Source organism: Palaemon carinicauda, chromosome 8 (assembly GCF_036898095.1).
Source record: "Palaemon carinicauda isolate YSFRI2023 chromosome 8, ASM3689809v2, whole genome shotgun sequence".
Classification (NCBI taxonomy): domain Eukaryota; kingdom Metazoa; phylum Arthropoda; class Malacostraca; order Decapoda; family Palaemonidae; genus Palaemon; species Palaemon carinicauda.
The window spans coordinates 116772120-116798070 of record NC_090732.1 but is presented as its reverse complement, the minus strand read 5'-3'; the positions used below and the strand labels follow the sequence as shown (position 1 = coordinate 116798070).

The 25951-nt window shown below is 43.1% G+C and overlaps 1 protein-coding gene across 1 annotated transcript in view; it reads left to right on the top strand.

Moving 5' to 3' along the window:
* Window positions 1-25951, top strand: part of LOC137645849 (TBC1 domain family member 13) — a 124707-nt gene that overhangs the window by 73787 nt on the left and 24969 nt on the right. The gene's annotated exons all lie outside the window — the stretch shown is intronic.

Genomic DNA, 25951 nt, shown 5'->3' with positions numbered 1-25951 from the left:
ACCCAGGACTGAGAAGGGGTTTAATGTGGGAACTGTACATTAATTTAAGAGTAGAACTAACTTTTAGAATTTATTTGTTCCTATGGGTTTACAAACTTTAAAATAAGAGACTCGAGCATAGGTGGGAGGAAGCCCTGTATAACCAAACTGAAAGGGTCTTTTTCTTTCTGGGATATATCATCCATCCTGCTTTTTTATGGGAGGAAGGAAGTTGACTCTAACAATCTCCTTGTAGCTCCATATAGAAACTGTTGGCCTCCTAGCATGAAATGCAGGTACACATGAGCTATTTAAAAGCTAGGAATAAGGTTAGGGATGTTAAGCGTAAAAGAAGAGTATGTAGTGCACATTCAAGTTTAGAGAGATCTAATTATTCTTTGGAAACATCCAGGGTCATATCAACAGAGGCAGTGAGTTTAGTTAGGTAGCAATGTCTAAAAAAAGATTTGTTCTTATGCGGAAACTAACCTTTGTCATTTAATATGGGTATACACCAGCGTGCAAGCTGGTACAACTGATGAAGAATCATGAGGATTTGGCAACCAATGTGGCATACTCTATTTTCCTCTTGTGTCAGGTTGACAGGATGTGGCTTGAAACAGGGAACCACTGTAACTCCGGCCGTGCTAACGTTCGATGTCTGTGGTTGAACCTTGGAAGTTTAATTGCTCTTGTGCTAATTTTTGGCATTTTGAGAGATCTTTTGGGCTTGAATTGGTCACAATTGTATAATAGTTTTGATTCTGTTGTTCCTTTGAATGATAATCTTGTCAACATTATTGATAGGTGTATTCCTTCTTGTGTGCTAATATAATGAGTGAAAGACAAACCCTGGTTCAATGATGATTGTAAAAGTGCTTATTTGGAGAAGCAGGAGGCCTATCATCTTTGGAAGGGGAACAGATCAGATTTGACTTGGAATAACTATACCCTTGTTAGAGCTTTACTTAGAGAGTTTATGCTTCAACTGAAAAGGAATATAATTTAACCATAAAAAAAACCATTTCTGGTACAACTCAGGAACATAAGTGGTGTGCTACCCTTAAATCTGCACTCTTTGGTGTAGACACAACAGTTCCTCCTTTACTTCAACCAGATGGCTCTGTCACTCACTGTCCAAAGAAAGAGGGAACTCTTTTGACTGATGTGTTTGATAGTAATGAGAAACTTGATCTTCCTCATTCCTGTTTTCCTGAGGCTGAACTAGCTCATTTAGCTTTTCGATCTCGTGAAATTAAAGCTCTCTTGATGATTGATGCTTATGGAGGTGTAGACCCAAATGGTATTTTCCCTTTGTTTTTTGTTTTTTTATGAAGGTTGCAGATTTCTTAGCTCCAAAGTTATGTTATTTTGCGCAAGTTAGCAAGAAGAGGAGCTTTTAGTACATGTTTGAGAATCGGTAATAATACTCCATTATGTGAATGTGTTTGTGGTAGCTCAAGTCTAACTGATAACTGCCCAAGATCCATAACTCCCATATTATCTAAAGTTTCTGAACGACTTTTGGCAAAATGTCTAAATAGGTTTGCGGAAGGCAATCATCTGTTCCCTAGTTTGCAATTTGGCTTTCGTAACTTACGATCGCCAATGCTGTATAAAAATCCCTTGATTGTGGTTAGGAAGTTTGTATCATTGGCCTTGACTTTCGTGCTGCCTTTGACCGTGTTAATCATGAAGCCCTTGTTTCCAAACTTAAACAGTTGGGAGTGGGTGGGTCTTTTCTTAGTATCATTATTGAATTTCTAAGTAATAGGTTGCAAAGAGTTGTTGATGGACACCATAGTGAGTATAGGAATGTGATATCAGGTGTTCCTCAAGATTTAGTGATCTTGGCCTATTACTTTTTATACTAGTACTGTACTATGTACACTTGATATGTTGGTTGGCCTAGAAAGCAAGCTCGTTGCATATGCAGATGATACTACTCTTTGCATCAATTCCATCTCCTGAATGTAGATCTGGGGTTGCTGAATCCCTTGATAGATATCTAGCTAAAATTAGTGCATGGTGCAAATTGTGGGGCATGAAGTTTAATCCTAACATAACTCAAAGTATGATTGTGGTCAAGGACAGTTGCTCCTCAACAAACAATCTGGATTTTTGTATTGATAATGTTTCTTTAACTCTGTATGATTTAAAATTTTAGGTGTGATTCTCAACAACAAATTTACTTTTGAGAAACACATTAAGTCTGTCTCTTCTTTAATTGGCTTATTGAGAAAGTCTTCCTAGATTGTGAATTTTCAGTGATTAATCTATTCTGAATAAGTGTTTTAATTCTTTCATTCTACCTTGCTTTGAGTGTTGTTCTGTCTGGTCTTCAACGGCAGATTCTCATCTAAATTTGTTGGACAGGAACTTGTGATCTTATTTTTTATCTAGATATTAATCTCTGGCACCTCGTTCAGTTAGTTTGTTATGCATGCTGCATAGAATTTTTCGTAGTTCTGACCATCCTTTACATTCAGATCTCCCCAGACAGAACGACCCTGTTCCCAATACTAGGTATGTAGTTAATTCTGATAGTCGTCCCTTCTCCATCATAAGGGTCAATACTGCACAGTATTCTAGAAGTTTTATTCCAGCTATGACTAAGTTGTAGAATGATTTTTCTAATTGGGTAGATGAATCGGTAACTTCAAAAGTTCAAACTTGCAGAAAATGTTTTCATGTTGAACAGGTTGACATAAGTCTTTATAGTTTAAATGTGAAAGATCTGTTTTAATGTTACTGTTTTTTAAATATTTTATTCTAATTGTTTATTATTTTTCATATAGTTTATTTATTTCCTTATTTCATTTCCTCACTGGTTTATTTTTCCCTGTTGGAGCCCTTGGTGTTATAGCATCCTGGTTTTCTGACTAGTGTTGCAACTTAACCAGTAATAATAATCATCATCATCATCATCGTCTCCTTCAACGCCTGTTGACGCAAAGGGCCCCGGTTAGATTTTGCCAGTTGTCTCTATATTGAGCTTTTAATTCAATACTTCTCCATTCATCATCTCCTACTTTGCAGTTCTTAGTCCTCAGCCATGTAGGCCTGGGTCTTCAAACTCTTCTAGTGCCTTGTGGAGCCCAGCTGAACGTTTGTTGAACTAATCTCTCTTGGGGAGTGCGAAGAGCATGCCTAAACCATCTCCATCTACCGCTCATCATGATCTCATCCACATATGGCTCTCGAGTAATCTCTCTTATAGTTTCATTTCTAATCCTGTCCTGCCATTTAACTCTCAATATCCCTTCTGAGGGCTTTGTTCTCAAATCTACTAAATTTATTGGAGATTGTTTCATTGTCATACTATGACTCATGTCCAGAGAGTAACATTGATTTCACTAAACTGATATATATAGTCTGATTTTTATATGTAATTTCAGGCAATTTGATTTCCAAGTTTTACGTAACCTAGCCTTTGTCTTATTTGCCTTTTTCAATCTTTCACTAAACTCTTATTCTAAAGACCCTGTATTAGAGATCATAGTTCCTAAATACTTAATGATTCTACCTCATTAATCCTTTCTCCTTCCAATGATATTTCATCTTTCATTACATACTCCGTTCTCATTATCTCTTTCTTCTATTTATCTGGAGCCCAATCTCGTGTCATATTTCATGCATTCTGGTAAGCAAGCATTGCAAATCCTGTGGTGTTCTGCTAACAAGGACATCATCATCAGCATACTCTAGAGCTGCTGAATTTCTATTACCAAACCAGTTCAATCCTTCTCCACGATCTCTAACTGTTCTACGCATTACAAAATCCATGAGGTGGATAAACAACATAGGTCACAACACTTCCCTTGGAGCACTCCGTTGTTCACTGGAAATTCATTTGATAAGACTCCATTAACATTAACTTTGCACTTGCTATACTCATGAGCAGACTTTACATATTCAAGAGGAATTCCATAATAATGCAGAACTCTCCACAAAATTGGTCGGTGCACCCTATCAAAGGCTTTTTCATAGTCGATAAGTGGCATTAAAAGTGGATTTCTATATTCTACGCATTGCTGTACGTCTCAAAATTAAAATTTGTCAGTGCAACTTCTACCTTTTCTGAATCCTGTTTGTTCATCTCTCAGCTTTTCATCAATCTTTCTTTCCCGTCTCTTTAGAATAAGCATAACATATATTTTCATAACAACTGACGTAAGTGTTATGCCTCTAATTATTGCAATCCGTCAGGTCTCCTTTTTTTGCCATTTTCACGAACACTCCTAACTCCCATTCATCAGGTTTTGTCTCTTCATGCCACATTCTAGAAAATAATCTTGTAAGTAGTATGGGAGTCACTTCATTTTCAGCCAGTAACATCTCTGAGCTTATTCCATAGTATCCAGGGGCTTTCCATCTGTTTAGTGTTTTGAGGATACCTTTGACATCAAACACACTGAATTCATTCATGGGCACATCAAGGCCTTCATCAGCTTCAGGTATATTAATCAAATTAGTCCCGTTATATCTCCTATTCATGACCCTACTAAAGTGTTCCTATCTAACGTTGTCTTTCTCCATCTTCTGTTATTATAACAGATCCATCTCTCTTTACAATGGGTATATGCTTGTTCTTTGCCCCAGTCAAGATTTCTTTAGTAATATTATGAGCAATTCTTACACCATAGCCACTTCCTGAATTCATAGCTTTCCCAGCTTCATCTGCTTTACTGTCTAACTATTCTCTCCAATCATTCCTGGCTTTTCTTTTGACCTCACTATCAATAATGGAATACTTAGCATGCTCTATCTTGTAATTTTAATTACTTCCTCAAAAACTTTAAACAATCAATTTCTGTCTTTGTCTCTTTTAATAATAATAATAATAATAATAATAAGATAATTTATTTTCTCTCGTCTTACAGAATGAGTGTGAAGCAAGTGTGTGTTATGAGGCTTTGATATGGTGTGGAAGGATGTCCGTGTGAGACTTTCATGAGCCGTGCAGAAGTTGATCCTCATCCTTTGTATCCACCATGTAAGGGCCATCAATGCTCCTGAGAATCCTCTTGTGCGGTTTGTTGGGAGTGGTCGTCATCCTAGTGGGAGAAATTTCATGGATGTAAAAAGAAATCTAAACGGGACCATTCTCCTTCGACTGCTCGGGGTCATTAGTAGTAGTCTAGATCTTCTCTTCTGACTCGAGAAATTACCCTGTCTGAGCCTTTGTAGTTAGGTCTGCCACCAGGATAGCCTAGAAAGGACAGCGATTATGTAATTCTCCAGGTTTATTCTGAAGACATGGATTCTTCTGCCCTCCAATGTGAGGTAAGAGGTCCTGTGTTAGAGGCTGAGTGTGCTTGCTGTCTGGGAAGTGCCATGTCCCATCAATTTCACTAACTAAAGCACTCTGGACTCTTACGACTATAGTCAATTTCTTTTAGCGATGCATATTTGCACCGACTCGCGGCGGTGCCCTTTTAGCTCGGAAAAGTTTCCGGATTGCTGATTGGTTAGAATTATCTTGCCCAACCAATCAGCGATCCGGAAACTTTTCCGAGCTAAAAGGGCACCGCTGCGAGTCTGTGCAAATATGCATCGCTAAAAGAAATTGACTATAGTTCTTTATTTCTAACTTGGGGTCTCAAAGTGAGATCTCCGGTTATACATCTCTGGGCTTGTCTTTGAGGTTTGTAGAGCATTCTCTTGAATGCATGCAATAGCGCACACCAGAATGCAACCATCACCTGAGTGTGCTCCTTTGTTAACCTCGCCTGACATCATACCATAAACTGTCCTGACATCCTACTCTTCTCTAATTCGTGCAACGAGAATTCGTGCAACGAAGTGTTCCCCCACTTACACTTTGAGTGAGAGCTGCGACTTGCTGATGAGCAAAGTATGTTGACTAAATCTTCTACAAAAATGTTGTTAAAAGTAGTCCATCAGGTGAAGGATAGTCACCGCGTTCACCTGCATAATTTCATTCCGAGGCCAGAGCACCACCATTGTAGTGGGGTAAGCCGTCATCATCAACAAAGAGTGCAAGTTAGTGAGCCGCACCCGCAGCTTACGCCATACAGCAAGTTTGTGGTACATCTGTCAAACCGCAATCCGGTGGTGCATCCGCCATAGCCCAGACAGAAGTGCATCCACCGATCTGCAATTTAGGGGAGTGCCCCAAGGTCCATGTGTCCTGCGAAGGCAGATTATGCGATATCTCATGAGGTAGCTACTTTTCCTCCACTTGTGTTATTGGAGGATGATGAGGTGTTGCAGAATAGGTACCAGACTCTTACTTCCTTGAATAATTCTTGAATGATTCTTAACCGCTACTATGACGTCAGGATATGTCAAAACATGCCTGGTAATACAAATCGTGACGTTGTTGGAATATGTCATCTTCATGTCATTTTAATTATTATTGCGTGAACATCAAGTTAACCCCTCACAAGGGCACGTATACCATGTTTGTGGTCGAGGAACAAACTCCTGCTCCGTGCACCACCAAAGTGGTGGATCTTACTTTGCAAGCGGCCACAGAGGACAAACCTATGCCACAACTTTGGGAGACAGACCTGACTTCTTTGCTCTTCCCAGAGGACCTAGACTGCTGGATTGATGCTGCGGCGACCTTCACGGTGGGAAAATTGGCTCGAGACTGTGCGACTGCACAGTTCAGTGAGCACCTTCCCAGACTGCCAGATTCGTTGATCCGGACGGAATATGAAGCTCGAGTCAGATTGAGTAGATCCATTAACTCGGCTACCATGGCGGAGATGTCTTCTTTGGTTTACGCGGATGAGTCTCTCTTTTAAGATACTAACGAAGTCCTTGCTTCACACGCTTCAGTGTGATGCATACAACTTCGCTGTCACTCGTCGTGCGTGCCGGAAGCACGTCTTAGCGGAGGCTTCCTTTCGACATGAGCCTAACAGGTTGATAAAAGCCTCGGTCTAAGGGGCAGATCTTTTCCCAGATGATGTGGTGAACGGCGTCCTCAGTGAGGCAGCCAGAGTCAATCAAACCCTTCGTGTTAGGTGGGGCCTCGTTCCTAAGAGGAAGTTCGAATCTGCTGGCACGCAGTTACGGGGCAGGAAAAAGCCGCGACGATTTCTTCCTTTCCAGGGTTCCCAACCCCAACCTGTGGTACAGGCAGTGCCTGTATCCTAGATGCGAGATCCATCCGCCTCGGCCCCAACAGCAGTTTGTGCTGGTAAGTCAGCCACTGCAGCCTTCGACTTCCTTCTCGACTTTGCCAGTTTTTAACCCCGGCCTTGAATCTCAAGGCCTGGTCCAAGGTTATAGTAGGCAAATGAGAGGGAGTAGGTCTAGAGGACCTTTTTGCTGCAGGGGAGGTGGTCGAGTTTCCGGGAGGGGCAGAGGATCCCGAGGGAGCCGTGGTAACAGACCATCTGCGACCCAATGAGACTCCTCAGGTAGGGGGGAGGCTATATCTGTTTTGAAAACGATGGACGTTCAACAAATGGACACACAGCATAGTATCCAACGGCCTAGGGTGGAATTGGATTCGAGGCCCCCCTCCACCGGTCACTTTTTATCAGAGTCCAACGGCGGACCTCACGGATTTCGCCCAAGATCTTCTTCTCAAGAATGCGGTGCCAAAGAAAGACTCCGACAAATGAAGGGTCATTTTAGACCTATCTCGTTTGAATACATTCATTCAACGCGACAAGTTCCATATGCTGACCGTCTCGCAGGTACGGACCTTACTTCCTCATAGGGCCGTCACCACCTCTATCGATCTTACAGACGCTTATTATCATGTTCCAATAGCGCATTATTTTCGTCCTTTTCTGGGGTTCAAGCTTGGCAAACGGGCACATGCTTTCAAGGTGATGCCGTTCAGTCTTAATATCGCTCCCAGGATATTCACGAAGTTAGCGGAAGCAGTGGTCCAAGAGTTGAGAACTCAAGGAATACAGTTAGTCGCCTATCTAGATGATTGGCTTATTTGGGCCAACAGCGACAAGGAATGTCGCGAGGCGACGGACAAGGTCAAAGTTTCTGGAACAATTATGGTTCCGAATGGGATCTGACCACCTACAATCTGTCGATTCCCCCGCGAAAGAGGAAGGAGATCGCAAAGGGCACGAGAAAATTTCTCGGGGCCAAATTTACATCTCGGAGAAACCAAAAGAGGGTCTTAGGTTCACTCCAGTTTGCTTCCGTCACAGACGTCTTACTGAAAGCCAAATTGAAGGACATCAATCGAGTTTGGCGATCCAGGGCAAACGACAAATTTCGAGACAAGGTTTCAAGGATTCCATCTATCCTACGAAAAAGACTTCTTCCATGGACGAAGGTCAGAAACTTGGCGAAGTCGATACCTCTTCATATCTCTCCGCTGGCGTTAGTAGTCCATACGGACGCCTCCCTAAGCGGTTGGGCCGATTATTCTCCATTCAAGAAGGTCCAGGGTTTGTGGTCGACGACTTTTCGTCAGATGCACATCAATATTTTAGAGGCCATGGCGGAATTCTTGACTTTGGAGCAACTCTCCCCGTCAAAGAATCAACATATCAGATTGGTTCTGGACAGTGCAGTGATAGTTCACTGCATCAACAGGGGAGGTTCCAAGTCGGGTCACATCAATCAGGTGATGATTGCCATCTTTTCCTTGGCAACAAGGAACTATTGGCATTTGTCAGTAGTTCACCTGGAGGCGTCAGGAACATAGTGGCTGATGCACTTTCCCGGACGACTCCCCTGGAGTCGGAATGGTCCCTAGACCAAGCATCATTCCGTTGGATCTGCCGGCAGGTTCCAAATCTTCAAGTGGACCTCTCCGCCACATACTCAAACCACAAACTCCAATGTTACGTAGCCCCCAACTTGGACCCTCTGGCCTATGCCATGGATGCCATGTCCCTCGACTGGAACACCTGGCAGAGGATCTACCTGTTTCCTCCTATAAACATGCTTATGAAAGTTCTGGACAGGCTCAGGACTTTCCAAGGACAGATCACTCTCGTGGCTCCCAACTGGCTAAAAAGCAATTGGTTTCCCCTCTTGGCGGAACTAGGTCTACGTCCTCGCCGGATTCCCAACCCAATGTTGACGCAAACAGTACAAACTCGCAATGTGTCAGCTTTCTCAAGAATTCTGAGTGCCCTAACTTTATGGAATTCATGAAATTTGCGGCTCAGAAGGATGCTGATATCGATCCCCTTAACACATTGTTCCTGGAATCGGATAAGAGGGATTCCACCCTTCGGCAATATGATTCTGCTGGGTTATTGTCATCCTTCTTGTCGCGAGAATCCTCTTTAGGGTTCACATGACACGCCTAAGGAATTCCATCTCCCTCCAGGTAACGATGACGTAATTCCTTCGTGTTATCATTATCCTTCTCATCGCATGAACCCTCTTTAGGGTTCACACGACACATTGCCTGAGGGATTCCATCTCCCTCCAGGTAACGATGATGTAGTTCCTTTGGGTTCTCATCACGATGATCCCTTGTGAAATTGATTCACGATCCATAGTAGCTCCTCTCCCTGGGTGGGCTTGCGCAACAAGATTCTCGATCAATTTTCGAGTTCCTTTTACATAGAACCCCTAGGTTCTTGTTATGCAGAATCTCACAGTTCATGCAACCCAGAGCTTACTCTGAAAGCTCTATGGTTAACCCCCCCCCATGGGCTTGGTCATCCAGCGTAGAGTGACTTGTAATGTCACTCTACACTCCCTGTTGATTAGTATGCAACCGCTAGGCTGGTCTCGCAAGCTCTTTTCCTTTCGTTTTCTAATGAACCACCATCACCTTCCCCCCACCCCTCCCACTTCTAGTGGTTGGGGGTAGCAGGCGGCTCTTGATCGTCTCCTGTCATCGAGAAATCCTCAACTGCTGGGACGGAAGCCAGCAGAAATAAATTTTACATTCCAGTTTAATTCCTTCTGGCAGGTCTTGCCTGCATTAGACGGTAGTTTTCTCGCTAGCGAGAAAGCATTCGATGGCAACCCCATACGGGAAAGTGGTCGATGACAACCTAATGTATGGTCTTGTTGAGCAAACCTTCACATTAGACACTACTGTACACCCATTTTGGGAATCTCTCGTTCCTGAGAAGCTTCACATAACTTCGACAGGCGTTTGTTAAAACTTCATAAAGGCCATAAGAACTCCTTTCTGGTGCATGTGCTCTCTCCAAGACAAAACCGTATAGTTATTCCCATAAACACGGTTTCTACCAATTGTTTAAGTCAGCCGCATGGTATCATTGTACCCATGGGCACAACGACTTCTCGTTTTACACGATAGGCTTCCGAGATATTTTATTTATTTTACCCTCACAGGGTTATTGTCTCAAGCATCTAGTCCCAAGGGAGCTGTGTTAGCTTACATTTTTTAATGATAAGCAACAACATGGTCATGTTTTCATTACGTTTACGAACATTACAAACACCACCCACAAGAGAGCCAGACAACTTATCTGTGTATGAATGTTAGCAAGGAGGGTAGGCAAACTAAAGGTGGTATGATCGCTACAATAACTATATATATTGTTTGTGGCCATATGCGCTGACATCTTGAAAAATACTACAGATAGTCGATGATCAAATTTTCCTTGGGCAATAATGTTGCAATTTGTCGCACGTACTGTACATTGTTCCCGCAACTGGATTAGTTTTCAAACATTTACCAGTAGGCAAAGATTACGCATGCGCTAATGCAGATGGGCAAGTACTTTGCGTGCAAGCGAAGAATGATCGGTTCAATACAGTCATACCTCTCTTCATGAAAGAATTTGCTTACAAAATTTTCACGCTGCGAAACGAGATGTTAAGAATTTTTTACTCGCATTGAGTAAAATGTTTCATGATAAGAAAAGATTTGCCAGCCAGGCCAAGAATGAAATAGTCACCCATTAAAAATATGAGCTGTTGAAGAAAACAGGTTGTTAACACAATAGAAAATATATCTCTCTTTAGTAGGGGTAACTTTAATAGTGCAGTAAATATGGTACTGTATATTTTGTATATGAACAGTATTGTACTATATGTATTGTATTATTTTCCATTCATTATTGCATTATGTTCTAATAACTACTTAATTTACAGGTATTAACAGTTTGTTTAGGTATATTGAATGGTTCAAATGTATTTGGCTGTACAGTATTTCATTGCGGTTATACTGTAGCTTTATTATAACATTTAATGTGGTGTTTTTATAGGGTTTGGAACAAATTTGGTGATTTACATATAAAATGTGACTCAAAACACAAATTTTTTATGGAATGAAAGCCACCCCTAAACAAATTAATTTTGTGTTGTGAGGCATCACTGAAACTGTACATTTGGTTTTCGAGCATATGCGTTTACATCTTAAAAGATACTACAGCTAGTCGATGATCAAATTTTTCTTTGGCAATAATGTTGCGATTCGTCGCACATACATTATTCCCGCAACCGGATTTGTTTTCAAACGTTTACCTGGAGGCAAGATGGGCTCGAACATGTGTGCAAGCGATCTTTCTGCCAACAAGAGCTATAAACCATCTTACAGTTAGAACTCCATTCTAATAAGTTGTAATGGCTATATCCCTTACTGGAAACCAGGTTATATATTATCTGTCTACCTTCCCGTAGCCAGATGTACAGTATATACGATCTGCCTATAAATTCATAAGCACTTCCTTCCTTTCCTTCTGATCGAAGGTCTTAGTTTTCTTAGAAATACTTAGACCAAAAACTTCTCATAAGCGTATGTTCCCTAGAAGGGAGCATTCAATACTTATACCAGTTTTAGCCCAGCGGCATAGTAAGAAATATGAAACCAATTGTTCAAATTGTTCTAAAAGCACCAAAATTGGCACACATGTGGATTAATACATTCTGAACAATTTTGGATATGGAGGCATTCAAGATTCTCCCCGTAGCACATTTGGCGGCCATTTTTCAAAATGGCCGCTATTTACCGTTAGCGTCATTGAATATGTACCATAATTTGTCTTTTTGTGGATGCTAAAGGTGATAAGTGTGCTAGAGGTGATAAGTATTGTACAATTACACATACTTCTGTGCTTACCAAATAATTTGGCTACCATTTTACAAGAAAATGAATTTTACTTTGCAGCGGCAGCGTTGGTGGCAGTGACGGCGGCTGCAGTAATAGTATAGTGTTGATAGTCATGGTGCTTGTAGTAGTAACTTGTGGTAACATGGTGGTGTTTTGTGTCTTTGCAGGTGAGGCAGCAGCAGCACCACCTGACATCAGAGACGCGTTGTTCCAGACTGCAGCCATGGCAAAGAAGTTCCAACTGGTCGATACTTTTGAGCAACGTACTCCCACAACACCTCCTGAGACAAACTGGAAGCTGTGTCTTGTATGTCAAGAGGAGACAACAGAGTCACTTGTCTGCCCAGTACTGTCTAAACGCCGAGACCCTGGGAGTGGATACACGACAATGGCTGCAAACTTGGTCAAATTTGATGAACTCGGAGAACTGCCAAGAACTGTTCAGTTACAGAGACTAGATGAAGGACAAGGTGTTGAGGCGACAATGGTTGCCCACCAGGCCAAGTGGCATAAAACATGTATGCTCAAATACAATAACACAATGCTACGAAGAGCAGAGAAGAGACGCATCGCAAGCAGCTCAGCATTTGATAGTACTGACAATGTCCAGGCCAAGCGCGCCAGAACACACTCTTCAGAAGCCACTACCAGCGGCACCTCCTGCTTTTTCTGTGGAAAGTCTGGCACAGAGACCCTACATGAAGTAACAACCTTCCAGGTGGACACACGCGTACGGAAGTGTGCAGCGCAAGTTGGGGACAATGAACTCATAACCAGGCTCAGCATGGGTGATATGGTGGCTCTGGAGGCCAAGTACCATTCCAAGTGTTTGTTGGCTCTTTACTATCGTGCAAAGACCACTGTAGAAGCCGAGCAGAAAACTGACCATGAAGGTGTAATGTCAAGAGGAGACACGTCACCACGAAGAGACACCAAGTGTGCAGAACACTTTTGCCAGAGATGTGCGCTCACTCGTGGCCGTCATTGAAGAGCTGGGCAACCCTTTCGAGGAGGACAGTCAGGACTTGCTGGTGCTCGACACAAAGGAGATCGCAGACCCTGCAGTCATAGAAACAGTCCGTAACGCCAAGCAGATTGGCCAAGACCAGTTTGAAGCATTCTCAAAGGAATGCATCGTGGACGGAACCAAGTGCATTGAGGTGGCAATCCACCGGAACAAGCTACCACTGTTTGCGACCAAGAGAGGACCCAATATACCCAAAGGAAAAGAACAGGTCAAATCTCTGAAGAATGATGTTGCGCTCTTCGCACGATTATATATCGGCTGCCAGACCCGTGATGGGAATCTAGAAGAGTTCTTCAGGCATGAAAATCAGCAATGCCCTCCAGCTTTATCTGACGGAGGGAGACTGTACCTAGGGAGCAAGAGTGACTTGCTGGTGTGCCTTGAAGGCCATGCTGAGCCTCAGTTTGAAGCTCCTACTGTCACTGCTGTTGTCCTCGATGGAGCAGTAATCGTACAGATGTTGAAGCCGGGTACTGCCAACACGTTCGAGGAATATGCACAGCAAGTGTTCATCCCATACGTTGTACAACGTTTCCAACATGTATCACGTCTTGACCTTGTGTGGGACAGCTACAGAGCAGATTCCCTGAAGGCATCAACGAGAGAACAGCGTGGAAAGGGAGTACGTCGGCGTGTTGTCGACTCAGCAGTCATACCAGGAAATTGGCAAAGTTTCCTGCGAGTTGATAGCAACAAAGTGGAGCTCTTCAGCTACCTCTCCACCATGCTTGCAGAGTCCTTTCAAGAAGAAGGCAAGGAACTGGTCGTCACTGATGGGGAGCAGGTGATCTGTGTTCCACAGCAAGAGGATGTCAACTCACTCGCACCATGCAACCAAGAAGAGGCAGACACCCGCATGATGCTACATGTAGCACATGCACAACATGGTCACCACCAGATACAGGTTCGAACAGTAGACAGTGACGTCGTGGTCCTAGCAGTGATGGTAGTCCAGAAACTACCAGCTGGAGACGAACTCTGGGTAGCCTTTGGGACAGGCAAGAACTACCGCTACATTGCAGCCCATGAAATAGCTTCCTCCCTTGGTCCAGAGAAGGCATGTGCTCTTCCAATGTTTCATGCCATCACAGGGTGTGATACTGTGTCAGCCTTCGTCGGACATGGGAAGAAATCTGCCTGGGCAACATGGAACACGCTGCCAGAACTCACTGATGCCCTGCTGAGTCTGGCAAATGCACCCACAAGCATCCAAGAGGATACAATGCATGTCATCGAGAGGTTTGTCATACTCCTGTATGACCGCACAAGCAAATGCAAGGACGTCAACAAGGCGAGAAAGCAGCTCTTTGCAAAGACGAACTCTGTTCAGAACATCCCGCCAACCTACGCTGCTCTGGAGCAGCATGTGAAGAGATCTGCCCTTCAGGGTGGTCATGTCTGGGGCCAGGCATTGGTACCAACGCCCGTGCTCCCTCCACCAACAGACTGGGGCTGGCATCGGAGTGATGATGGGGTCTACACACCACTCTGGACCACACTCCCTGAGGCATCCAAGGCCTGCTATGAGCTGGTGTCTTGCGGATGCAAGAAAGGCTGCAAAAACCGCTGCAAGTGCAAGAACGCTTCACTGCAATGCACTGGTCTATGTTTCTGTGAAGGCGAATGCCAGTAGATTGGGACAGAAAACTTGCTAACCAACATTATGATCTGTAGACATTCATAATTCTGGTGACCAGATTTGAAAAGTTCGGAATCATAATTAACATAGTGTGGCAAAATCTACGTTATTGTATTACATGTATGTACTGCAGGATTACACAAGTACTGTGCCTAGAGACTGGGCTTTTGGTCGACTATATAACTACAATCTGACCATACTGTAAACTTCCCGTACTCTGTGTATTATTTTGACTAGCAATTTTGCCAGCAATTTGAAATAAAAAAGCAACTTGAGCAATTAAAGTGTGTTCCTGAAATCAGGTACTGGTTATTAGAGGTATTATGTCATTGAGTATTGAAATCTTCATCAAATGTCCACTTTTTCCACAAAATGGCGGCCAGTTTGGGGGCCATTTTTGAGAAGATTCATCTAAATATCTGTTAAACATTTATTGATGTTAATTCTGATGTAAAAAAAGGGAATTTTGGCCCATCTAGCACCAAACTAACGACACATAATGAAGTCTATGTAATGACGCTAATGTTAAATGGCGGCCATTTTGAATAATGGCCGCCATATCTTCCTAAGGGCTAATCTTGAATGCCTCCATATCCAAAAATGTTTAGAATATATTAATCTACATGTGTGCCAATTTTGGTGCTTTTAGACCAATTTGAACAATTGGTCTGCTATGCCGCTGTACTATTTTACCAATCGGAGACAAAGAAATACAAACTTTTTTCGTCTTTCTTAAAAGAGAGAAATCTCGGTTACAAACGTTTTCAACGTTCTCCAACTGAGTTTCAGACACAACTTTAATTTGGGCTACGCCTGTATGCTTGTCCTGCTCACAGATGTGTTACTGGTCCATAGATAGACTTATGCACATATTACCAATCCAACAATAGATTGAAGATACATCTCAATCTTGTCCTTTGGGAGTGGTTGGTTGCGTTCGGTAGTTACTGACCGGTCTCTTGTCTGGAAGGCTATCTCTAAGTGGAGTCACTGTAATAACATAAGCAATACTGGTTATCTGGTTTACTGATTTCTATCATTCTTACTTGGCCAACCCCCACTAGATTGGTGGCAGTTGGAGGGAAGAAAGGATCCCACCCTTTTATAGCAGAAGTGTGCAAGCAGTAGCACATCTTGGCATCATCTCGAGATGTTTTTCTTGCCAAGCAATCTTCTGACCCTCGGGATGAATGACAGATGGTGGGGTGGCAGACAAGAACCTCTGTAAAGAGACCAATCTTCTCGCCCCCCTCTGAAACTGATGTTCTCTTCGGATACATCAAAAGAAGGGGGGCAGCCATATGTCACACCAATCCATCTTTGACTATTGGCCCGAATCAGAAAGGTACCAGCATATAACTCTCTTAGGAAACCATACTCAGATGGGCAGAAGACAGCTAGGTGTCCCCATCCACTCACGTCATTCCTGACAACAGCAATGTGCTTGCAGATAATCTGAGCATGGTGACTCGGATAGTGGGCTCCGAGTGTCTTTGAGTCATCTAGTGGCCAACAAAAGTTTAACTTTGTGGGGTTCCCCTACTGTGGACCTGTTCGCAACGGCCCTGAACTTCAGGCTCCCGCTCAACCGCTCCCCAATCTCAAACCCCCAGGCTCTCGAGCAAAATGTATTCCAACAGCCGTGGAACAGATTAGATGTGTACACATTTACCCCTTTTGGTCTAGTGAGGAAGTCCTCAACAAAGTCAGAATAAGCATGAACATATCGATGACCCCAATAGCTCCACTATGGCATCACAACGTTCAAAAAACAGCCACATACCAACATCTTCCACAAAGCTGTAGCTTCGACGACTTCTTGCCTTGAAACTGTCCAGCACTTCCTCTCCGAGAGGCTTTTTGCAAAGAGTTGCGTAAAGGATGTGTAGACACCTCAGACGCTTTTCAGCGTCAGTCTTCCAGGTGAAGTGGTCAGTCTTTAGTGACTGGTGTCGTGGAAGGGACATCACTCCCCTCGATGCCTCTACTCATACAAAGTTTTGAGATGACTTGTCCCCAGTTGGAACTTACACCTCCTCCTTGGAACGCGGTTCGGGCCCAGTGTCTGAAGGTCCATCTCTACAAACATTTATGCCAGGCTGAGAGTTACTTCTCCCCATCTCCTAGAGTAGGAGAAATCAGAAGATAAACTATGCAACTCTCTAACTCTTGGCCGAAGCCAAAGCGAGTAGAAAATTATATTTCTACTCGCTTTGGCTTCGGCCAAGAGAGTTAGAAAATTGCATAGTGTATCTTCTGATTTCTCCTACTCTAGGAGATGGGGAAAAGTAACTCTCAGCTTTTTACCAGAGTTCATTGCCAAGACTCAAAATCCTGGTGTGCTCTACCTGAGGTTCGGCCCATTCTGGATAGAAAGTCTTCGTTCTGTAACCGAAGACCCAGACCAACTGGAGCTTTCCTGAGTGAGGAGTTTGAGACGTTGCATTAATAACAGCAGCTCTCCCCCATGTGTCAGCACTGTTTGTCAGCACAGGGAAGGTCAAGAGGAGGTTCACAAGGAATAGCTTTTCGTCCTTGATTCGTAAGGTAATTGAGTTTCCTCTCAATCCAGACCCTCCTCTTTCCAAACGCCCCAGAGCTCATGACATCAAGGAGATTGCAACGTCCCTGGCATTCAAAAATTACTACTCCGTGGCGCACCTACAGCAAGTGGGCGTGTGAAATTGTCAAACAACGTTCATCGCCCACTACCTGCAAGACGTAACTCACAGGAACCTGGACGTGTTCTCCGTAGGTCCTGTGGTGGCTGCACAACAAATGGTCTAAGACACCTCAAGATTCTTGATGGACAAGTAACAGGGGGTTTGAGGGCTGAGGTTACCCGGGGTTAGTCTGGGGTAAATGAGTAGAATGACTGGCTCTTTCTTCCTTTCACTTTCTCCCCTCCTGGGGATAACAGCACCTTGGTCCCTCAGCATAAGCTGACCTCACCTCTCTGCACCTCTTCTCCATCATGGGGCTCAATACTACACAGTACTCTAGAAGTTTTATTTCAGCTGTGACCAAGTTATGGAATGATCTTCCTAATAGGGTAGTTGAATCAGTAGAACTTCAAAAGTTCAAACTCGCAGCAAATGTTTTTATATTGAAGAGGCTAACACAAGTCCTTTCATAGTTTATATTTTAAATATGTTTTAATGCTGTTAATGGTTTTTAAAAATTTTATTTTAATTCAAAATTACTTCTTATATCGTTTATTTATTTCCTTATTTCCTTTCCTCACTGGGCTATTTTTCCCTTTTGGAGCCCTTGGGCTTATAGCATCCTGCTTTTCCAACTAGGGTTTTAGCTTAGCTAGCAATAATAATAAAAATAATAAGACAAATTTCACTTATGTATCCTAAGTATAGAAATAATACTTTGTTGCATCCCCAATACCTCTTCGAAGGAGGGTATTAGGTTCAAGTTCCTACATTATAGACCAGCCGCGTTGCTAGTTTCACGAACACACAAACTTCTGCAGGCCGCTAATGGGCATAGCATGAGAATTTAGCGAGGGTAGGGTTCCTACTACTACGGGCTTACTGAAGTAGAGAGAACCCTGGGTTAGAATACCAAGGCTAGTTAGTAAAGGATGTCCTCCCTCTTAAGAGTGAGTCTACCCAATATAAATAGGGGAGTATTTGTGTTTGCACTGGAACAAATGATAGATTTGTAATAATTTGTATTTTTCCTAACACACAAACACAACACAATTTATACATATTGGCCTGCCACCCTGTCCCCCAAGAAGTCCTGCCATTAAGCAAAGTGGTTACTCAAACCAGGTGTGTGACTGAGCGAGGTAGCTGATCTACCACCCCACCCGCTAACTAGCGGATGCGGTAGTTATCCCTCACTTAAAATCCTCATGGCTAATTCAGCTTTGGCAAAAACAATATACCCAACATAAATAGTGCTGTGTTTGTGTGCTAGGAAAAATACAAATTATTACAAATTTGTCATAGTATTTTTCGTTATTATCACAAGTAAATGTTAGCCTTTTGTCATTATTTCCATTTATTGTCATTCTACGGAGTAACCTGTTCATCATGTTCTTACATATGCAGTCTCTTTCCAAGCTCGTGAAATAACCAAAACAGGAATAATTCAGTTCATAGTGAATTAGTGAGAGTCACACGAAAGATTAAATGACAGACAAACGAACCTTATGTCTAATGAACTAAATCTATCACTACTAGAGAGCATTCCTTTTTCGTGTCGTGGATCATCCCAATCACCGAGGTCGAGGGAGAAGAGGTTCATATTATGTAAGATAATCCCTTTATTCTTGCACCTTTGGGAGAATTTTGGCAAGTAAGTGGATGAGGTGGCAGTTCTACCTGGTAGAACCCTGGGCTCTAGAGGTCCTTTGCTTCAGATATCGTGTCATTTTCACGTCATGACACCCTCTGATCTGGACTCCAATGAATCCGTCATTGTATTTATTCTAAAGGATCTCCAAAAGACCTTCTACAGGATGAGGTTCACGCTATGCTGTGGAAGAATGCCATTGAAGAAGTCCAAGATGGGTCTCTAGGCTTCTACAGCAATTCCTCCTAGTGGAAAAGTTGATGTGAAGTTGGAGACCAGTCATAGACTTGTCTTGCTTGAAATTGTTCATCTTCCAGACGTAGTTCAAGATGGAGACACCCAGCACAGTACTTCAGGCAATCAGATGAAAAGGCTTCCTACTGTCTGTACACCTAAAGGGTGCATACTTTTAGGTATCCATGCATCGAAAGTCCAGAAAGTACCTATAGTTTGTTCTACGAGAGAAGAGATTCCAGTTTCGATTCATTTGCTTCAGCCTGTTTTCTCTCCAGTGTCTGTGGGGGGAACTCCATGGGCATCAGACTCCTACGCTACCTGGACAACGGGCTGTTACTGGTGGACTTGCAAGCTCAACTTCTCTGCCACAGAGACCTTCTTGAGTTTTATCATGATCTGAGAATCAGGATCAGTCTCAAGAAATCAGCCCTGAGCCCCAGCACTGTCTATGGTAGTTAGGCACGGACATGGATGCAGTCCAACTGCCCAAGTGCAAGTATTTCCATCCAGACACAGAGAACTTTGATTTAAATAGGTCACAATGCTGTTTCTGGAGTAAGAAGCCCTACTAGCACAATTGTAGCAGAGGCTCCTGGGTCATTTCTCTTCTCTAAAGTAGTTAGTTCCATTCGTCAGATGCATCTATGATCCATTCAATGGGCCCTGAAATTTCAGTTGTGTCAGGAGACGGAGACGGACTCCTCCTCCAATCTGGTCAGTCGCCTAAGATGTCAGGGAGGATCTCTACTGGTGGATTCAGGATGAGAACGCGTTGAGTAGATCCCCATTGCAGGTCCCTCCTTCATAATTTTTCCTGCTTTCAGATGTTACGGCAAGGGTGGAGAGCCCATCTGAGAGACAGCTACATCTCAGGTCTATGGACACAGGATAACATGTTTCACGTTAATTATCTAGAACTAAAAGTGGCACATCTATCATTACTCCACTTCACAGACACCCTTCAGGGTTACTCAGTAGTGTTAATGAGGGACAACATGATTGCACAGTAATGACTTACGTCAACAAGCAAGAGGGTTTGGTGTCTTTGCCAACTGACTGTCAAGATGCACCAGGGGCATTGGTTCACATAGTGCACCCCTCAGCTCTTTTTAATCTGTCGATGCAGAATGTGATAGAAGACAATCTGAGTTCCCCACTTGATGCATAGCCTGTTAACCCGACACACGGCCGAGTAGGACATGTCATATTGGTTGCCAGATCCTCGATGATTCTTCATTAGTTTTCACGCTAAAATATATCCATATATAATGGCTCAGTTTTGTATAGCTGGGAAAAATACAAATTCTTCTTCTTCTTCTTCTTCTTCTTTGTCTACATCTTTTCCCACTTCTATATGGAGTCCGTGTTTCTGGTCAGCTTTCTCCATCTACCTCTGTCCAACACTTCATCACAGTTAATCCCTTTGATCTAAGGTCATCCTTGATACAGTCGATCCACCTTCGCTTTGGTCTCCCTCTCCTTCTTGTTCCCTGTATCTCCATTTCCATCACTCTCCTCCCAATATATTACTTTTAGAATTTGTGATATTTCTTTGATGATTTCAATGGATAGTGTGAGGGAGGAGATGAAAAGTGATATGATTTCCATGGTGCATGATACTCTACTGGTAGTTTTAGGAACAGGTTAGAAACACATTTTAGGGCTCTAGTGTACTATACATGATTAGGAATAGAGACACACAACATTTCAAGTTAAGAAAATTCCCAGGCCCTTCAAAACTGGGAACTTAGGGTTGCTCTACACATAGTACTGTACTGATAATGAAAGTCAAAGTTCTTCATATTTGTATACTGTATACCTTTCCCATTCAGTAGGTTAGGAACAAGCCTGAATTTGTAGATTTTCTCAGCTACTTTATTTACTTTAAGGGCTACTTTTCTGGTCCTATACAGCAGGGGAATGCTACTCTCTACGGGTTAGTCAGGTGAAATTAAGATATAGGTGATGGATGTTAATACAGCTTTTTCACCTCACAAAATGGCTTCCTGGGGACTTTGCCTGCCAGCTTTATTTTAAGGTCTGGGACTACACTTCATGCTAGTCATGCAGTCAACATACCTGACCTCACCTAATTTAGCCACTAGGGCTTAGTCTTCTGCTGTACACGGTATGCAATGTGTTTCCATCTGCCAGAGATGATGACTAGTGTCAAGGCTGTGTTTGCACAACTGGATAAGTCATAATATGTAAATGTGAGTGACGTCATACAAGCTGTCCATATCCCTTCAATAGATGGCAAACGCACCAATGAAGTAGCCCTAGGTATGGTAAGTGGTGGCCTTCCAACCATTGGTAACCACAGCAAAAACTTGGTAATTAGTGGCACAGGCATGACAGCTAAGCGTAGAATATCCCATGGAGTTATTGGGAGTCTTGGGCAAACCTTAACTGCTCCCAGTCTGTAATGATGACTGCTGCCACTATGCTCTGAGAATAAAAAGGGTTTCCACTAAATTAAGTCAACATCAACAGTCATATATTATTGGTGTAAATCCTGGGAAATTTAAGCCACCAATACATCCCTCAATAGTATAATTGCATTTCTCAAGTTCCACCATTATAAGAAATTTTTTTTAATTTCTGGTATCAAAAGAGATATATTATTATTATTATTATTATTATTATTAACTCTAGTTGGAAAAGCAGGATGCTATAAGCCGAGGGGCTCCAACAGGGAAAATAGCCTAGTGAGGAAAGGAAACCAAGAAAACTAAAATATTTCAACAACAGTAACATTAAAATTTAAACTATAAAAACTTTAACAAAACAAGAGGAAGAGAAATTAGATAGAATAGGTTGCCCGAGTGTACCCTCAAGCAAGAGAACTCTAACCCAAGGCAGTGGAAGACCATGGTACATAGGCTACGTCACAATCCAAGACTTGTGAACAATAGTTTAATTTTGGAGTGCCCTTCCAGAAGAGCTGCTGACCATACCAAAAGAATCTCTTCTACCCTTACCAAGAGGAAAGAAGCCACTTAACAATTACTGTACAGTGCAGTAGTTAACACCTTGGATGAAAACAAATTGTTTGGTAATCTCAATGTTGTTAGGTGTACGAGGACAGAGGAGAATCTGTTCAAGAATAGGCCAGGCTATTCGGTGTACTGTATGTGTAGGCAAAAGGAAAGTGAACCGTAACCAGAGAGAAGGATCCAATTTAGAACTGTCTGGCCAGTCAAAGGACCCCATAACTCTCTAGCGGTAGTGTCTCAACGGGTGGCTGGAAGGTCTACTATTTCTTCAGTTACCATATGAGCATGGATTTCTCTGGCTGTTTGTGTATTTGGGATACGATCAGGTTCTTTAACATTGAGAAACCCATGGGATACGATCAGGTTCTTTAACATTGAGAAACCCATGTACAGTGACCTGGTATGCTGTAAATCATTAATGATATAGCCTCACAGCATTAGTGGTGTGACAAAATCCCTCAACTTTATAAAAAATGTACTTTTGGAGTGAGTGTTAGAGGCTGCACAATGGTGGTTCCATCTTTTTACAATACCTTACTCAGGTTAGTTAGGCTTAATTTTTGGAAACTTGGTCCATAGGGTCCATAGTGGCAGCCAGGAACATGTTAACTAGTGTTACATATAGTGTTCTGGTCTAAGGAAGATTTTCATTCGAGGTAAAACATATTGGGATTTTGCACTTTCTGATTTGTGTTAGTTTAGGAATATTGTAGTTTGTACTGCACTCTAGTACTGTAGTTAGTAGTGGTTGTCATAGGTTCTTTGTGCAGTGGTAAGGAAAAAGACTTTCGAATGGTGCAGGGTTTAAATGAAGGTTCTTACTGTGAATGAGACAGTTCAGGAAAGAATCAAAATTTGGTGAGGTAAGACTTTGTTAGGTGATATCTCTCCTATTGTTTAAAGTTTTAAGAAAATTTTCTGTGATATCACTGTCCCATTTTCCTGATAGGTATATAAATCAGCAAAGAATTTCAGAAAGATAAATGGAAATAAAGTTTGTATTATTAGAATTATCATATCCGTACTTACTAATGTTTATTGGTGCATCCCCTCCTCCCCACTCAGTGGTAAAAAGAAATTTTAGTGAAGACATTTTATTCCTCCAGGAAGAGAATGACCTGTTGATATTAAGGGAGCCATTCATTAACCCAATTTTATCACAACCATAGTTGATAGCCGCAGGTATGTGTAGGAGGATCGTTATGGAAATTAGGATACAGTATTTTACCTGTAAGGGAAATCTTAAAATTTTGTTTGTTCCTGCTGTCATACAAACCCTTGTCCTTTAATTAGGAAGATTACTTCAGCGCGAACTGGAATTGATTGTTAAAAATGGATAACAAGCCGTTATCCAGTCAGAGAGCATTCACTTTTACTTAAACCGCTGTTGTGTACGGATGTACAGATAGTGCCTGTCAAGCTGCATATTTTATTTTCTTGAACTAAATATTGATTGTTGTGTAATGGAAGCAAGAAGCTCATTGCTAGGTGAGAGGTGATTTCAGCAGCCAGTTGGTTTAACCAGCTGTAGACATACACTCCCTCTGTGCTAGGGGCATGTCTGTTTGCAGGCATTCCTGTGTGTAGGTCATGGACTTCGGTCTACTGGCGGAATTCATCCCTACAAGAGGAGGTGAGCAAGTCTTTCATGGGAGTTGAAACAACTGCTATTGCCTCTGTGCTTACCTTACTTCCCTGGATCGATACCCAGGAGAGTATGCTGCAGAGGTTTGAAGTCTTTGGATCGATGTCAGAAAGTTTTAGGTTTCCTGGGCATGGAGAATCCCCATGTTCACTGCTCCTTCAGTGGCTGGAACTCCTTGCTCTTAGCTGTTGGGCAGTCTCTTGACGATGAGTTGATCTAAGGAAAGTCGGGTTCCTGCTTTAGGAGTTGGTAAAGAAGGCTACTTTTCCCCAGAACTCCCTGTGCTACTTGTCTCTCGAGTGTTTGGTGACACTAGTGGTGAAGGGCGTAGGGGTTACCATAGTGTCAAGGAGGCCGATGATTTCCCCTTCAACACTAGAAGACAGATAAGTTATTTGGGAACTCCGAGCATGGTAGGTTAGGTGCCAGTATTGGGAGTTGTGTCCCTGTCGGGGGAGGGCCATGGTTGACCAAGGTAAGTGCTACCTCTATCCCTTGGATTCTCCATTCCTGTCTCGCTCCCGGTGATCCTCACCCATTCCCATTTGGCAGTTGCCCTAACCCATGTCTGTGGTTGTAACCTACGGGGTCTTGCGAGTGCTTTCCCATCCCCCGTTATAGTGTTGTGGCTCTTGTTGGAGCAATCCGTGTAGTTCACCCCTCTGTCGAGTAACCATTGACATTCACAGAGACCTCGAATGTCGATTGCTGTAGAGCCAGGAGGTAGAAACTTGCACGCTATTCTTTTTCCTCCTTCTTTTTGAACTCCTACGTGGATTCCAACTCCTCTTCTAAGATGAAAAGGCGACTGAAGAACCCAGGATGGGATGAACAGCTGTAGTCGCTGGAGTGTGGCTCCTTGTGACACCACCTCTCTCGAGGGAGGTGGACGATATCCACAGGGTTTCTGAACCACAGAGTCCAGGACCAAGGTGTGAGTCCAGGTTAGGAATATGTCCTAAGACCATGGCTAAGACCCTGGGTCCTGTCACCTTGATTTGGCCCCTGAGACCAAGCTGGGACCCTCTGGGACTATGGCTGTGACCCAGTCTTCCACCCCTGTCTCTGTTGTTAATATCGTAGATTGCTTGGCCCTTGTGGCCAAGCATGGGCTCTTGCAATTCTACAGCCCATAGGTGAAGAGATGATTTTAATTCTACAGCCCATAGGTGTAGAGATGATTTTACTTTTAAAGTGAATAAAGAATAAAACAACGTACATACCATGTACATCAAACAGTATTATACATCATATGACACAAGGGTTGTATAACACCACACAACCCTGTATCACGGCCCCTCGCAACTATGGCTGGGACTCGCTGTTCCACCCCTGTGCCATTGCCCTCTGGGACCATACCCGGTAAACAGTGTTCCACCCCTGTGCCATTGTGCTCTGGGTGCATACCTGGAAAACTGTGTTCCACCCCTGTGCCATTGCCCACTGGGTCCATACCTGGGAAACTGTATTCCACCCCTGTGCCATCGCCCTCTGGGTCCATACCTTTGAAACAGTCTTCCACCCTGTGCCACAGCCCTCCGAGGCTGTGGCCTAGGTCATATATTCCACCTCTGTGCGGTGGCAGGGACCTGATGTTCTGCCTCGGTGCAGTGGCTGTAGCCTAGTGTTCCAGGCCTGGGTCGTAGCTGGGACCTGGTATTTCGGTCCTTTGTCATAGCCCCTGCTTCTTGATGGCTGACCAGGACAGAAGTGTACGGTCCTGTAAACTTTCTACTCCATGGTTGATGGAGTAGTTGCATTGATCTCCATCTCCCTTCCTTCCGGGTCTTTAGACTTCTGTGCCTCCTACAATTGAGCCCCTTGACTGGTTATGATGGCACTTTTTGAGGCCTTACTAAAGTGCAGATGCACTTTTGTAGGCTGAAAATGTTGGGGCAAGCGCTTGTTCTCCTTGCCTCAAAGGGGAAGCCCGTGGCTGTCTTTTTCCCTTGACCCTTAGTAGGAAAAGTACCTGTGCTTCCCCTGCTACTACTGGTGTCTGTGCCAGGAGTTTTCCTCCCATTTTCCAGTCCTGGCTTTCTTCAGCTCCCAATTACATTTCTGGTCCTGTCCATGACACAAAACTGTCGAAGGCGTGAGAGGGGAGGAGAGT